This window comes from Tachyglossus aculeatus, chromosome 9 (assembly GCF_015852505.1).
Source record: "Tachyglossus aculeatus isolate mTacAcu1 chromosome 9, mTacAcu1.pri, whole genome shotgun sequence".
NCBI lineage: Eukaryota > Metazoa > Chordata > Mammalia > Monotremata > Tachyglossidae > Tachyglossus > Tachyglossus aculeatus.
In genome coordinates, this window is record NC_052074.1 from 39,621,025 (window position 1) to 39,635,881 (window position 14,857).

At 44.8% G+C, this 14,857-nt stretch overlaps 1 protein-coding gene across 5 annotated transcripts in view; it reads right to left on the reverse strand.

Annotated features, from left to right (window-relative positions):
* The window catches only part of ZEB2 (zinc finger E-box binding homeobox 2), a 187,273-nt gene that overhangs the window by 84,272 nt on the left and 88,144 nt on the right, over nt 1-14,857 (reverse strand). Inside the window, exon 1 of one of the 5 annotated variants that reach the window (XM_038750994.1) lies at nt 3,713-3,766. The exons of the other annotated variants lie outside the window; for them this stretch is intronic. The gene's annotated coding sequence lies outside the window, so the exon portion shown is untranslated. Of the gene's footprint in view, nt 1-3,712; nt 3,767-14,857 lie in introns of those variants that run through there. 5 annotated transcript variants of the gene reach the window in all.

The window sequence follows — 14,857 nt, forward strand, 5'->3', positions numbered from 1 at the left end:
TTCTACTCAACAAGGCTCGGGAATTCTGCTGAGACATACTTACCCCAGGACCACACTGCTGATATGAGTATTAAGAATGCTTTATCCAGAATACTGTTTGAAAATAAATCATGGGACAAAGCAGTACTACGTTGAATGTCAGAAACCTGGTATTTCAAAATGTTTAGGAATTTTGAATTGAGAGTCAGCAAAGTTTTGCCGCTGAAGGGCCATATGCCCTATTTTAATAAAAAGGAATCCATAAAAAATAAATTACTTTCACTAAGTATATGCAAATTCCAATGTAAGCAATCAGGGCAAAATTAATTTTGCCAGAACTGATTAAAAGCATTAATAAATCTATATGCAGTATTGCTTCAATCTGATACTGTAAATTTATTATGCTTCCTGTAAGATTAATTATAATGCTACAATAACATATTACGATGCCAGAACATATTACTGTACATTCTGTTAATAACAGTTAAGCACAACCTGAGTTGTAATTATGGACTGTAACAAAGTAATTTGATAGTGATTGTTTTCTTTAACTGTTAATGTTAGATGGGAAATAAAAATGTGTATGTGCTTGTGTTCATTATATTTTTCTCTTTAATACAATACCTAATTAAAATCACGAAACCGCCCGGCATTCGATTTCCCAGAAGCCTCTCACTTTTCTGTCCCTCACCAGAATCAACGGACCGCCAGAGATAAGAGAAGGTTCAAAACAACCGTTTTAAGTTATTCAAGGTTGTTCTGCATTCTTGTCCTCAGCACAAGGCAAGTTTCCTTTCCAGTCTGTTTCGGCTTTGCCTCCACCCAATGTATCCCGCAGTGGATTTAGGGGAATACTCCACGATTCTTCTAGATAATTCCCACCCCCCACGACTAAGAAATAATCTCCTATCTTCCCCTGTTTGGGGTGGGCCCTGAGATTCCAAAGAGGCTCTCCCCCTCCGTCCCCAAAGGTTGAAGACCAAAATCTGCCCAGTGACAACAACTTGTGGGACTCCAGCATTCATCCGATCATATTTATTGAGCGCTTACTGTGTGCAGAGCCCTGTACCAAGCGCTTGGGAAAGTGCAATGCAACAACAAACAGTGCCATTCCCTGCCCTCCATGCAAATCTTATGGTGTTTTCTTAACTCAGAGATCTGAAATCTTTCCCAATAATGTCCTTGCCCATTAATCTGATGTTCAGGGAATGAGTATTACCCTTTCCTGGCATCAACAGTTCTCTCTCTCTCCTTTCTCCTCTGCTGGGCTTACTTGAAAGGCCAAGGGGCCAAGTGCAAACTAAACTTCACTACTTTAAAACGGGAGCCCTGAAAAGACACCCAAACTTAGAAGTGACAAGAAGTGTACTGGAGGAATAAAGAAATGATTCAAGTTAAGCCCTTTTTTTCTGGATGTATTCCTGATTAAGCCGGCGCATAATGCAAAAACCAGTGTGAAGGCACAGTCCTGAATGGTATCTCGGCCCAGAGCCTCAGAACTCCCCTCGCTGTCATAAAACTCTGCGTGTCACCGACAGAGGGTCGGGGATTTAAAGATGTCAGGGGGGGACCTGGTCTCTCAGATGGGATAAAGATCAGAAGAAAAGCTATCCAGGTGATGCCCAAACTCCTGACCAGTCCTGCCTGCATGCTCATTCAAATGATAATGAGTGTGTAAATGACATCTGTTTCCTCTGGGCTGCCATCCTCAGCACCTGAATAGCATTCCCCCCCAGGTATCAAATGAGCTACAGGAAATAGGATTTCCTTTAGGCCTAACTTCACTCTGAAATGAGAAAATGAAGCCCCCTCACCGTGGAGGATTCCAACCTTCGATTTTGTCGTCCTAAAGGGCGTCGAATTGTGGGCCCGAAATCCGGTCGGTGGATAGGATGGAGACCTATCTCTTGGGGGGAGATAGATTGGTCTTGGGGGGTTTGCTCTGACCCTGCTTCCCTGGCTGGGTTTTGAGTAGCTCTGAGGGAGCCAGCTGGTGAAAATAGGAGCCAGTGGCTTTTACTGACCAACTGGCCCACTCCCAAGCTCCCCCCGACAGACTCCCCACCCCACCCATCCTTGCCACCCCGGCCCGGAGAAGGAAAAATCATGTCTAGCCGTGGCTGAACCATGCCATCCTTACATTTTCTGGAATGTTAGCAGCAGAGATGCTAAGACCCCCCGATTGATCCTTCGGTAAGTAAGGGAAATTTGGGTCCAAGACTTTTCTTTTCACCTCTGAGTACATCTCATCCCTCTGCTCCTATCATTTCTTTCCCTTTTTTTTTTTTTGATCAGAGCCATGAAAGAGTGAGTAAGTGTGAATACTTAGGTACCTGGGGTATGGGAAGGTGGTAATTAGCCCAGCAGGATAATTGATGTGTAGATTGCAGCATGAACAAATGCTTTGACTTGTTTGTTCTACTCACTCTTGTACATTCATCCTCTCCTTTCTCTACCAGCCTAGCTAATGAGCCCCTTACCTGCTTAGTTAAGCTGATAAGGATATACATTAATCTAAAGGGAAGTGACCTGTCCAGGCAGAAGACATTCAGAGAGGACCCTTTGCTCCCATTTGTGAGGGAAAAACAAAGAAGCCAACCCAAAAGGACCACGACACCAAACCAGAGGGAGAATCTTTGTTAAGAGTAGGAACCAGGGAGAGGCTTCTATAGCATGACTGAAACAGGGAAGAGTTGAGGAAGCCTTTTGTTTCTCTCAGGAGACAGCTGATTGTAGTCTGCTTACCTCTTCTTGAACAAATCAGGACTTTAGGGAGTCGGAATTAGGTTTTCAGGGTGACCCAGGGTGTGGAGTCGGAGGGGTCTCTGAAGACCCTGTGGGCAGGAAACGTGTCAACTAATTCATTATATTGTGCTCTCCCAAGTAAAAAGAGAAATAGCATGGCCATGTGCAGAGAGCACGAATCTGAGAATCAGAAAGACTTGGATTTTAATCTTGGTTCTGCCACTTGGCTGCTGTGTGGCCTTGGGCAAGTCACTTCACTTCTCTGGGCCTCGGTTTCTTATCTGTAAAATGGGGATTAAGATTGTGAGTCCCATGTGGGACAGGGACTGTGTCCAACCTGATTCCCTTTTATCTAATAATAATAATGGCATTTATTAAGCGCTTACTAGGTGCAAAGCACTGTTCTTTTAGACTGTGAGCCCACTGCTGGGTAGGGACTGTCTCTATATGTTGCCAACTTGTACTTCCCAAGCGCTTAGTACAGTGCTCTGCACACAGTAAGCGCTCAATAAATACGATTGATTGATTGATTGTTCTAAGCGCTGGGGAGGCTACAACGTGATCAGGTTGTTCCATGGGGGTTCACGTCTTCATCCCCATTTTACAGATGAGAGAACCAAGGCCCAGAGAAATGAAGTGACTTGCCCAAGGCCACACAGCAGCCAAGTGGCGGAACCAGGATTCGAACCCATGACCTCTGACTCCAAAGCCCAGGCTCTTTCTATCTACCCAGCAGTGGCACAGCACCTAACAAATGATATCACAAACAAACAAAGCATTTAATACGGTGCTCTGTTCACAGTAAACGCTCAGTAAATATGATGGATTGATAGATTGATCTTCTCAAGGATTGGGTGTAACCTCAGTTTGGGCTCTGGATTAAATGTGCCATTGTCTGGAAGTGTGGGGAGGGTGCTGTTTAGGAGGATGGTGGGGGTGGGGGAGGAGGAGGGGTTGGGAGTGGGGAGGAATTACCCTTTGACCTTACCTAGGGCTGTTGCCTGAACTCCTGTAGAGGTCAATGGGAGTTCTGGGATCCCGAGATCAGCTTTCAAGCTACAGAATTGGAAAAGTCAATGCAAGATAGTGGCTGTTTAGACTTGGCCATCCAGGGAGGAAAAGACCTGTTAATTCTTTCCCAGTGCTTAGTACTGTGTTCTGCACCCAGGAGGAGCTTAGTAAACACTATTACTACCAAAAAGTGCATTTGGAAATCCAGTTTACTGCCTCCTGGCCCAGATTCACCCCAGAGGGGGAGTTTCAGGGCAGGGAACACACTTACCAACTCTGTTAGATTGTGCTCTCCCAATAGCTTAGTACAATGCTTTGCACACAGTAAGCACTCAATAAATACGATTGGATGAATGAACGAGGAGACGATTGCCAAGGGACCTCTCCTTCCGGCATGGACATAGACACCCACCCATTCTGAACCTTTTGGGGAGCTACATGAAACCTACCTACTTAACTGGCATATTTCTGCATATTTATTACTCTATTTTATTTTTATATACTTGCTCTATTTTATTAATGATGTGCATATAGCTATAATTCTATTTATTCTGATAGTATTGACACCTGTCTACTTGTTTTGTTGTCTGTCTCCCCCTTCTAGACTGTGAGCCCGTTGTTGGGTAGGGACCATCTCTAAACGTTGCCCATGTGTACTTCCCAAGTGCTTAGTACAGTGTTCTGCATAGAGTAAGCACTCAATAAATACAACTGAATGAATGAATGAATTGGCAGCCAAACTCCACGCATTTAGGCATTGAGGGATCATTTATTCCAATCCATCGAGGCCGAAGCTCCCCACCTTGAAGGAATAACCCAATTATTCAATGGCATGTCAGACCATTAGCCTAGTCAATTATTCATCATCGTTTTCCTGAGCAATTCCTAAAAGTGACTTTGATGGATGGAGCAGAAATTATACACACGGAAGAAATGGAGGACCTTTTCGACACCTGGCTTTGGGAAAAGAGGCTTAGGGAAAGCAAGAGAGGTACAATCAATCAATCAACTAATTCTATTTACTGAGCTCTTGCACAGTGTGCAGGGCACTCTTCTAAAAGCTTGGGAAAGTACAATATAACAGACTTGCTGGACTCATTCCCTGCCTACCAAGAGGTTACAGTCTCCGTGGACAGAAAAGTCAATGAAACTATTGATTCTAAGCTCAAACACAAAGCAGGAAGCAGATGCTCTGAACTAACTGTCTCCCCATCTGGTGTAGAGGAAAGCAAGTTTGGATATTTACACTAATTGGGATTGGGTTATCTTTGATGGGAACGTGGACAATATTATTCCGTTTTCTCTCTAGGTTGAGCACTCTTCATGGGCAGGGAATCTGTTTACCAACTCAGTTGTATTATACTCTGCCCACAGTAAGCCTCAAAAGCAAAATCAAAATCAAAAACAAAATCTCTCCCCTTCTAGACCGTGAGCCCGCTGTTGGGCAGGGATTGTCTCTATTTGTTGCTGAATTGTACTTATCAAGTGCTTAGTACAGTGCTCTGCACACAGGAAGTGCTCAATAAATACAATGAATGAATGACTGAATGACTGAATTAGCGCTCGACAAATGCCACCGATTGATTGAACCCAAGTTTTTGAATGAAGAATGATCCAAGATTTATTTGGTTCAGATAACCAGCATTTGGGGAGCAGGCATTTATCTACTGTTGGCATTCATTCTTTCACTTTTTCATGCTTTGTTCATTCATCCATCAGCATTTATTGAGCACCTAGGTAGAGCATTCTGTGCACAGAGCATCATATTGAATACCTACTATGAGGAGAGCACTGTACTGAGTCCTTATTCTCCCTTTGTACATCATTATCTGATACCCTTATCCCATTATCCAATTGGGAATTTTATCATCCTTTATTGACTACGTGGATGATTTGCTGGTTGCATGTTCAGTGCTTTCTGCAATTTCTCCCTAGGTTGATTAAGATAACCAGTCGACCATTAAATGGTATTTATTGAGTGCTTACTATGTGCAGAGCACTGTACTAAGCACTTGGGAGAGTACAATCCAACAGAATTAGCAGACACTTGGACTGATCCATGAGTGTCTTAAGACTCCTCACCTCCCTGCCTGTTAAGATATCATTCAGTTGCGACCCAGTGACTCCTCCAGACTGTAAACTCTCCTCTGGAGTGTAAGCTCATTGTGGGAAGGGAAGGTGTCTGTTTATTGTTATATTGTACTCTCCCCTGCACTTAATACAGTGCTCTCACACAGTAAGCTCTCAATAAATACGATTACTCAGTGTCTGAGTAAAATAAAGACAACTGCCTCCTTGAATTTCTATCCCGCTTTAATCTTTTCCAAAGTGCCTGTTGACTCAGTGATCTCATTTCTTCCTCAGGAGGGAGAGGAGGAGAAATCGTCATCTGCGTGGCTCAGTGGAAAGAGCCCGGGCTTGGGAGTCAGAGGTCATGGGTTCTAATCCCGGCTTCACAGCTTGTCAGCTGTGTGACCTTGGGCAATTCACTTCACTTCTCTGGGCCTCCGTTACCTCGTCTGTAAAAATGAGGATGAAGACTGTGAGCCCCACGTGGGTCAACCTGATTACCTTGCATCTCTCCCAGCGCTTAGAACAGTGCTTGGGACATAGTAAGCGCTTAACAAATACCAACATTATTATTATTATCATCTTCATTTTACAGATGAGAGAACTGAGGCCCAGAGAGGTGAGGTGACTTGCCCAAGGTCATACCCAGCATATCCAGAGATCAAGCCGGGATCAGGTCCCAGGATGCCAACCTCACCCAGCCCTTGTGGGCCATCTGACGGGGGAGGCTGAAGCTGTCAGGGGATGTCATGAGAAGGAGAAGAGTCTAAGCTCCTTATGGGCAGGGAACGTGTCTACCAACTCTGTTCTAATGTAATTAATAATAATAATGATAATAATGGTATTTGATAACTGCTTACTACGTACCAAGCACTCTTCTAAGCACTGGGGTAGATACAAGGTCATCAGGTGGATCCAGTCCCTGTCCCACATGGGGCTCACAGTCTTAATCTCCATTTTACAGAACTGAGACACAAAGCAGTAAAGTGACTTGGACAAGGTCACACAGCAAATATGTGGTGGAGCCAGAAGGAACAGGGTCTATCCACTATGCCAAACTCTCCCAAGTGGTTAGTACAGTGCTCTGCTCACAGTTTGGTTTTTTTTAATGGCATTTATTAAGCACTTACTATGTGCAAAGCACTGTTCTAAGCGCTGGGGAGGTTACAAGGTGATCAGGTTGTCCCACGGGGGGCTCACACTCTTAATCCCCATTTTACAGAGGAGGTAACTGAGGCACAAAGAAGTTAAGTGACTTGCCCAAGGTCTCACAGCTGACAATTGGTGGAGTGAGGATTTGAACCCATGACCTCTGACTCCAAAGCCCGGGCTCTTTCCACTGAGCCATGCTTCTTCTCTAAGTACCACTGATTGATTGATTGATTGATCTCCAGACCACCAGGGCTACTCAATTGTCCCTTTTTTTTCTGTACTTCCTGTCGATGTGCTAACCCCCAGCCACAAACATTGGTTGGCCGGTGACAGTCATGCTCCTCTGAGTTTGATGATTATTCTCAATAGTCACGATATAGCGCCATGATTCTGTGACGATTCGCTATGTATCAGGCCAACACTGAGGACTATCTGGGGATCCATTCCTTCATCATCATCACAATCGTATTTATTGAGCATTTACTGTGTGCAAAGCACTGTACTAAGAGCTTGGGAGGGTAGACAACAAAATATAGAGCGTATATAGAGTATAGAGAGTATATAAAAATAGAACATCAAACACATTCCCTGCCCACAACGAGCTCACACTCTAGAGGGGGAGACAGACATTAATAGAAATAAATAAGTAGATTAATAAATGAATTACAAATAAATACATATGTGCCATGGGAAAGAAAGAGAGGATGAATGAAGGAGCAAGTATGAGCGGCACAGAAGGGAGTGGGAGAAGAAGAGAAGAGGCTCAGTCAGGGAAGGCCTCTTGGAGGAGATGGGCCTGCAAAAGGCCTTGAAGTGGGGGAGAGAAATTAACTGTTCAATATGAGGAGGGAGGGCATTCCGGGCCAGAGGTCATTCCTTCTCCTCCTTGGCTGGTTGGGGGAAGAGCGTGGGAGGAATCAGGGAAGGTGGGTTCAGGGTGGGGGACCAGAAAGTTCATTCATTCATTCAATCATATATATTGAGCGCTTACTGTGTGCAAAGCACTGTAATAAGTGCTTAGACTATGCCCCAGGACCCGGCCCCCAGCCTTCTCTCCTGACTGGAAGGGTTCTAATCCAGGCTGCTCCACTTGACTGCTGGGTGATTATGGGCAAATCAATCCACCAATCAAACAATTACCGGTGTCTATTGAATACTTAGTTTGAGTGCTTGGGAGTGTAAAATATGACAGAACCGGCAGATGTGTTCCTTGCCCATAACGAGCTTACAATCCCTAAATTCTCTGGGCCTCGGTTTCCTCATCTGTGAAATGGGTATTCAATACCTGCTCTCCTCCCTACTTAGTGAGCCCCATGTGGGACTGTATCAGATCTGATTATCTTATCTCTGCCGCAGCACTTAATGCAGTGCTTAGTCCCATTGCTGCACACTTGACTCCTCTAACACCAACTTTCTCAGGGTAACTCAGTCTCATCTATCTCTCTGCCGGCTCTTTGCCCACATCCTCCTTCTGGCCTGGAGAGCCCTCCCCCTTCACATAAGACAGACCACCACTCTCCCACCTTCAAAGATTTATTAAAATCACATCTCTTCCGAGAGACCTTCCCAACTAAGCCCTCATTTCTCCTACTTTCTGTCCCTTCTCCATCATTTGTGAGCTTGAATCTCTGAGTACTTGATATTCACCGCAACCTCCGCTCCTCTGCACTTACGTACATCTCCCTAAGTTATTTTAATGTCCTTCTCCTCCTCTACACTGTAAACTCCTTGTGGGGCAGGGTATGTGGCTACTAACTCCGCTATATTGTACTCTCCCAAGCACTTAGGACAATGCTCTGCAGACAGTAAGCACTCAATAATCAATCAATCAATGGCATTCCTTGAGCACTAAATACCCTCGATCGCTTGGCACATAGTGCTTGACAAATACCACAATTACTATTTATTGTTATCATTATTGTCATTATCATTATCACATCCCTATTTTCGTGACCAGGGAATGTGCCACCCTGCTATTCTGTATTTCCCAAGGGTCTAATAATAACGATGGTATCTGTTAAGTGCTTACTATCTGCCAAGCACTGTTCTAAGCGCTGGGGGAGATACAAGTTATCAGTTTGTCCCACGTGGGGCTCACAGCCTTAATCCCCATTTTACAGATGCGGTAACTGAGGCACAGAGAAGTTAAGTGACATGCCCAAAGACACACAGCTGACTAGTGGCAGAGCAGGGATTACAACCCACGACCGCTGACCCCCAAGCCCGTGCTCCTTCCACTAAGCCATACTGCCAGTATCAAGTGAGCACTTCAAAATGCCGCTACTCTTTTACTACTACTACTACTATTATTACTATTATTGCTATCACCCCCTCATCCCCCTCTCCATCCCCCCGTCTTACCTCCTTCCCTTCCCCACAGCACCTGTATATATGTATATATGTTTGTACATATTTGTTACTCTATTTATTTATTTTACTTGTACATATCTATTCTATTTATTTTATTTTGTTTGTATGCTTGGTTTTGTTCTCTGTCTCCCCCTTTTAGACTGTGAGCCCACTGTTGGGTAGGGACTGTCTCTATATGTTGCCAACTTGTACTTCCCAAGCACTTAGTACAGTGCTCTGCACACAGTAAGCGCTCAATAAATACGATTGATGATGATGATGATGATATTATGATGACTCATTATTGCTACTGCTGTTGAGGAAGAGGAGGAGGAGGAGGAATAGTTATCCAATGATGATCTAAGAGCCACACAGAGATTTGGGGAAGAGATGGGAGTTAGAAGGCCAAAGAGAGGCCCAGTTTTCCACTGTTCATGGGGTCAGCAGAAATCCCCCCTCGGTGCTGAGGGAATTTCACACAGGAAAGCAGGACCTACTCCCCGAGATGGGGCCACTATCTTTTCTGGATGTCCCAGGAATGCAGAAGCCGTCCGAAGTGACTGTGGTGGCGGTGGAGGCGAGGTCAAGGGAGAGACTGGAAGGAGCTGACAGCTTCCCTGTTCGATATGTCCCGTTCTTGACTCTCACGGCCTTAATCCAATCCATCAGTCCGGCCGTGACGGTGAGGCCACATTCATCTCCTCTTTTCCAGAGGAGGACACTGAGGGAGGGAGGACACTGAAGACCTCAGTATGGAACTTCTCCCGCAGGGTGAAAAACAGGCCTGAGAGGTAGGAGAAGCAGCGTGGCTCTGTGGAAAGAGCCCGGGCTTTGGAGTCAGAGGTCATGGGTTCAAATCCCTGGCCCACCAATTGTCAGCTGTGAGACCTTGGGCAAATCACTTCCCTTCTCTGTGCCTCATCTGTAAAAATGGGGATTGACTGTGAGCCCCCCGTGGGACAACCTGATCACCTTGTATCTCCCCAGTGCTTAGAACAGTGCTTTGCACATAGTAAGCACTTAATAAATACCATCATTATTATTATTATTATTAGGAGATCCCGGTTTTTAACCCTGGCTCAGCCACCGGCCTTCTGGGTGACCTGATTATTATCAGGATTATCGTATCTGCTAAGTGCTGTTCTAAGCACTAAGTTAATCAGGTTGGACACACCGGGCTAAGCAGGAAGGAGAACAGGTATTGAATCCCCATTTTATAGATGAGGAAGCAGAGGCACAGAGAAGTTAAGTCATTTACCCAAGGTGTACCAGCAAGCAAGTGGCAGAGTCAGGATCTGAACCCAGGTCCTCTGACTCCCAGGCTTGTGCTCTTTCGATTAGACCATGCTACAGAGAAGCAGCGTGGCTCAGTGGAAAGAGCACGGGCTTTGGAGTCAGAGGTCATGGGTTCAAATCCCACTCCGCCAACTGTCAGCTGTGTGACTCTGAGCAAGTCACAACTTCTCTGTGCCTCAGTTACCACATCTGTAAAATGGGGATTAAAACTATGAGCCCCCCCGTGGGACAACCTGATCACCTTGTAACCTCCCCAGTGCTTAGAACAGTGCTTTGCATATAGTAAGCGCTTAATAAATACTATTATTATTATTATTAATTATTTCCTCATCCATAAAATGGGGACAAGGTGGCCACCCTCCTTACCTTTGAGATCGTGAGCTCCAGGGACTTTTAAAAATCTGTGCATCTAGTATGTACTCCAGCACTTAGCATGGTGCTTAGTACCTGCTAGATGCTTAATAAATACTTTCACAGTCATTATTGTATTGTTGTTATTAATGACACCGCAATTAGTACTAGTAATGATAACGATGGTAATAAATTCAAGAGAATTGCCAGAAGTCCCCATCAACTGAGAAGAGAAAATGTCTTCTGAAGGTCCAGGTTTAGCACAGAAACCTGGTTTGGCTTGTCAGTGTTGGCTACCATCTGAAGCAAATGCTGACTGCATTTCCAGTGGAAAGGAAGTACAAACAGATTCAACTTCTAAACGTTTTATAATCAGAGCGACAGAGGTAGTCTGTTGACTTTTAATTACGCCTTAATTAAAAAAGGTTTGGGAGCCGGGCAATTTTTTTTTTCCCCTCCCTCTAAGTTAGCTCATCTCTGAGGCAGATTTCCCAGGATTGCCTGCCATCCATGAACGATGCTAGAAATTAAGGGGTGGGGAGGAAGACGAGGTTGGGGAAAAATGTCAGAAGAGAAATAACAAGGGAAAGAAAACACATTTAAACTTGTTTCCGTGTGTGCGGTTGTACTCCTGACCCCATGTGGAGCTTCTATGGAAGCTGTTATTTCCACTCTAGGAATTCTACCTGGTCTAGATTGGAGTTAGATTCAAACCTGCTCAGGAATAATGATGATGATGATAATAATAATAATAATAGTATTTGTTGAGCCCGTCCTATGTACCAAGCGCTCTACTAGGGGCTGGGATAGATAGATACAAGATAATCAGGTGTCACACGGGGTTCACAGTCTGAGTAGGTGAAAGAACAGGTATCGAATCCCTATTAGGCAGATAAGAAACTGAGACACAGAGACCTGAAGCAACTTGCCCCAGGTCACACAGCAGGTTTGTGGTGGAGCAGGGATTAGACCCCGGGGTCCTCTATTAGGCCTGTGCTCTATCCGTGCTCTATCTGCTAGGCCATGCTGCTTCTCAGGAAGTAATTGGCTTGCTGCATTCATTGCAAAGTGTCTCCTGAGCAGAATAACTTCTGGAGAAGGAAATTCCAAGAGAAGGAAAGGATTTTCCAATCCTATTTTTCCCAGCACATCTCAACGTGGATTCCATAGAACCCCTAAACAGTTGGATGGCAAATCCACCTAGATTATTCTTTGGTCTCCTGCCGTGGCCATGTGCAAATGAATGTAGAAGCAGCAGCATTTACTAGTGGATTGAGCATGGGCCTGGAAATGGAAAGACCTGGGTTCTAATTCCACCTCTTCCACTTGTCTGCCGTGTGAACTTGGCAAAGTCACTTTCCTTCTCTGGGCCTCAGTTAAATCATCTACAAAATCAAGATTAAGACTGTGAGCCCCATGTGAGACATGGACTGTGTCCAACCCGAATAACTTTTTTCTACCAAAGCGCAAAATGCAGTGCCTGGCACATACTAGGTGCTTAATGAATACCATCAAAAAAAAGGTCCAGACAAGGAAAAATTCCCATCTCGATCATCTTGCCGATGCATATTTATGGCTTTTAAATCTGCCATCCATACGGGAAGACTATTTTCAATCACATCCAAAAATATACTTAATAGCCTCACTTCCCTGTGGTTGGTTTTAGAAGTTACAATATTCTTACCTCCTGCTGTGATTTTGACAGGGAGACTTGGAACCTTTTACGAAAACTCTGGTACGGAGTTGTGCCATGCAGAAATGTGTAAGCAAATGGGAAAGGAACCCTCTCCTTTTTTTTCCAGAAACCTTCAAGGGTTTGTGCTTTTGACACATAGACTAATGTGCATAACAAGGGGTCTGCATGCATAGTTTTGGGGGAAGCTCTAGTTTGCGTCGGCAAATCGGATTTAATGTGATATTACATGTAAATGGACTCATGTTTGTGACCCATATGGCACATGTAACCGGACGTTTAGCCAAGTTTCCCTTTCTAACAATGCAACTTGACCATCTCCCTAGCTCTGTTGGTGGATAATCTCCTGACTTCCCCAATATATCCAGTTCTTAAGCACTTAGTGCACTGCTCTGCACATGGTAAGCGCTCAATAAATAATTCTTCTCTTTAGATCACTGGGAGGGGCTGCGATAAGAACTTCGCGTCCTTAAAAATCCTTAAGCATTTGGGATCGTCTGTCTAGAGGCCTCATCTCTGGAGTCAAAAGTCACGGCCTCCAGGAATTCCTCTCTCTACCTTCCTGCCCAGGAGTGCTTTGTCACTGGTGACCGTTACTTGCCAGAAATTGTGGATTAAAGAAGAGACAGACTCTAGGACACACTCAATCACCTAGAGAAACTTGAGCCGCAATTGCCACTTCGGATTTGATTCCACTTGTGAAAACCTGCACGAGAGTGGCATGATGCCATGGAATATATTAAAAAAAAAAAAAAACAAACAACCCCGAAGATATTTTTGAATGGGCCGCAAGTTACGAGATACTAATTGCTTTTTCGCTCCGAACGCAGCACGCGTTCGCCCGTTCGGCCTGTTCCCGACGCCGGATGAAACGAAAGAAAGACCCTGCTTCAGCCCCTCGGGAGAAGCCGAGCAGAAGACCGGGAAAAACAAAAGAAAAACAACCTTGAAAGGTGCCACAAACTCCAGTGAACAAACGGCGATGAGACAGAGATATTATAGATAAAATAAATACAGCATTGCCGCAAAAGTCTAAACACTTGTTAAACTGTCTGGTTTTAGAACATTTGGGCCATACAACATTATTCAACTACTCATCACTGTGAGAACAGGCAATCAGGAAAGCTAATTTCTTAATTAGCTCTGCTCTGGCGGTAATGATTGCAGATCGTGTCAACTAAAATCTGTTTGGATTTCTGTAAATTGGAGTCCGACAAGCCTGCAATTCTGTCTCCAACCTGATAACTCTCACCCCCCTGTCTTTTGTGTTTCTTTCAAGTCCCTTTCCTGTCGCCATCTCGGTATTTAATCTGACACCGCCAGGCAGCGAGAAGGGTTTATTCTTTCCCTTAAAGAGGAAGAGGGGAGAGAGAGGAAAGAGAGAGAGAGAGAAAGAGAGAGAGAGAGAGAGGCAGACATAGTGACATAGTGAGAGTGAAAGAGTGACATGGAAAGAGAAAGAGGGAGGGAGGAAGAGAACAAGGGAGGGAGAATCCAAAGAGAGAGGAGAGAAAGGAAACTAAAAGGGAAGGAAGGAGAAAGAGGGAGAGACACAACAAGAGGGAAAGAGATGGAGGGAATAAGAGAAAGGAAAAGAGAAATAGAGGGAGGGGGAGAGAGAAAGAAGGAAAGAGAGAAAGAGGAGAGAGAAAAAGGAAAGAGACAGTGGGAGGAAGATGAAGGAAAGCAAAATGCATTTGCCACGATAGGAGGGGGCTGTACAAGAAACTTGGGCCCAGCCTAAACTCCTGACAAAAGCCTTTAATCTGGCCACATTCCTTGAGGCATTCTGCTTGGGTAACAGCACATATTCCTTTCAAGTCTATCCTGATAAGGGAATTCATTTTTTACAGAAGGCCTATATCCCGGTAAGTCCATCATCTTATTTGGTGGGCGTGTGGTTCTTGGTTTCAACTAATTCTGCCCCATTTCCTTCTCATCTGGCATGCTAATGCGTTATTCATCAAGGCCAACAGTCCATTCCCGAAGCCAAAGGTCAGGGAATGTCAAGCCACACGCGTTCAGGCAGAGGGAGGAAGAGTCAGTCCCCTCTGGCTGCGCTCCTGGGCCATGAAGTTGCAGGGTCCACTGGCCAGTCAAGGAGGATTTGCATGTGGGTGGGAAACCAATTTAGCCAGCCAGGCCAGATGTGTAGACTGGACTCCCCTCTAGACTATAAGCAGGGAACGTGACTACCAACCCTGTTACAGC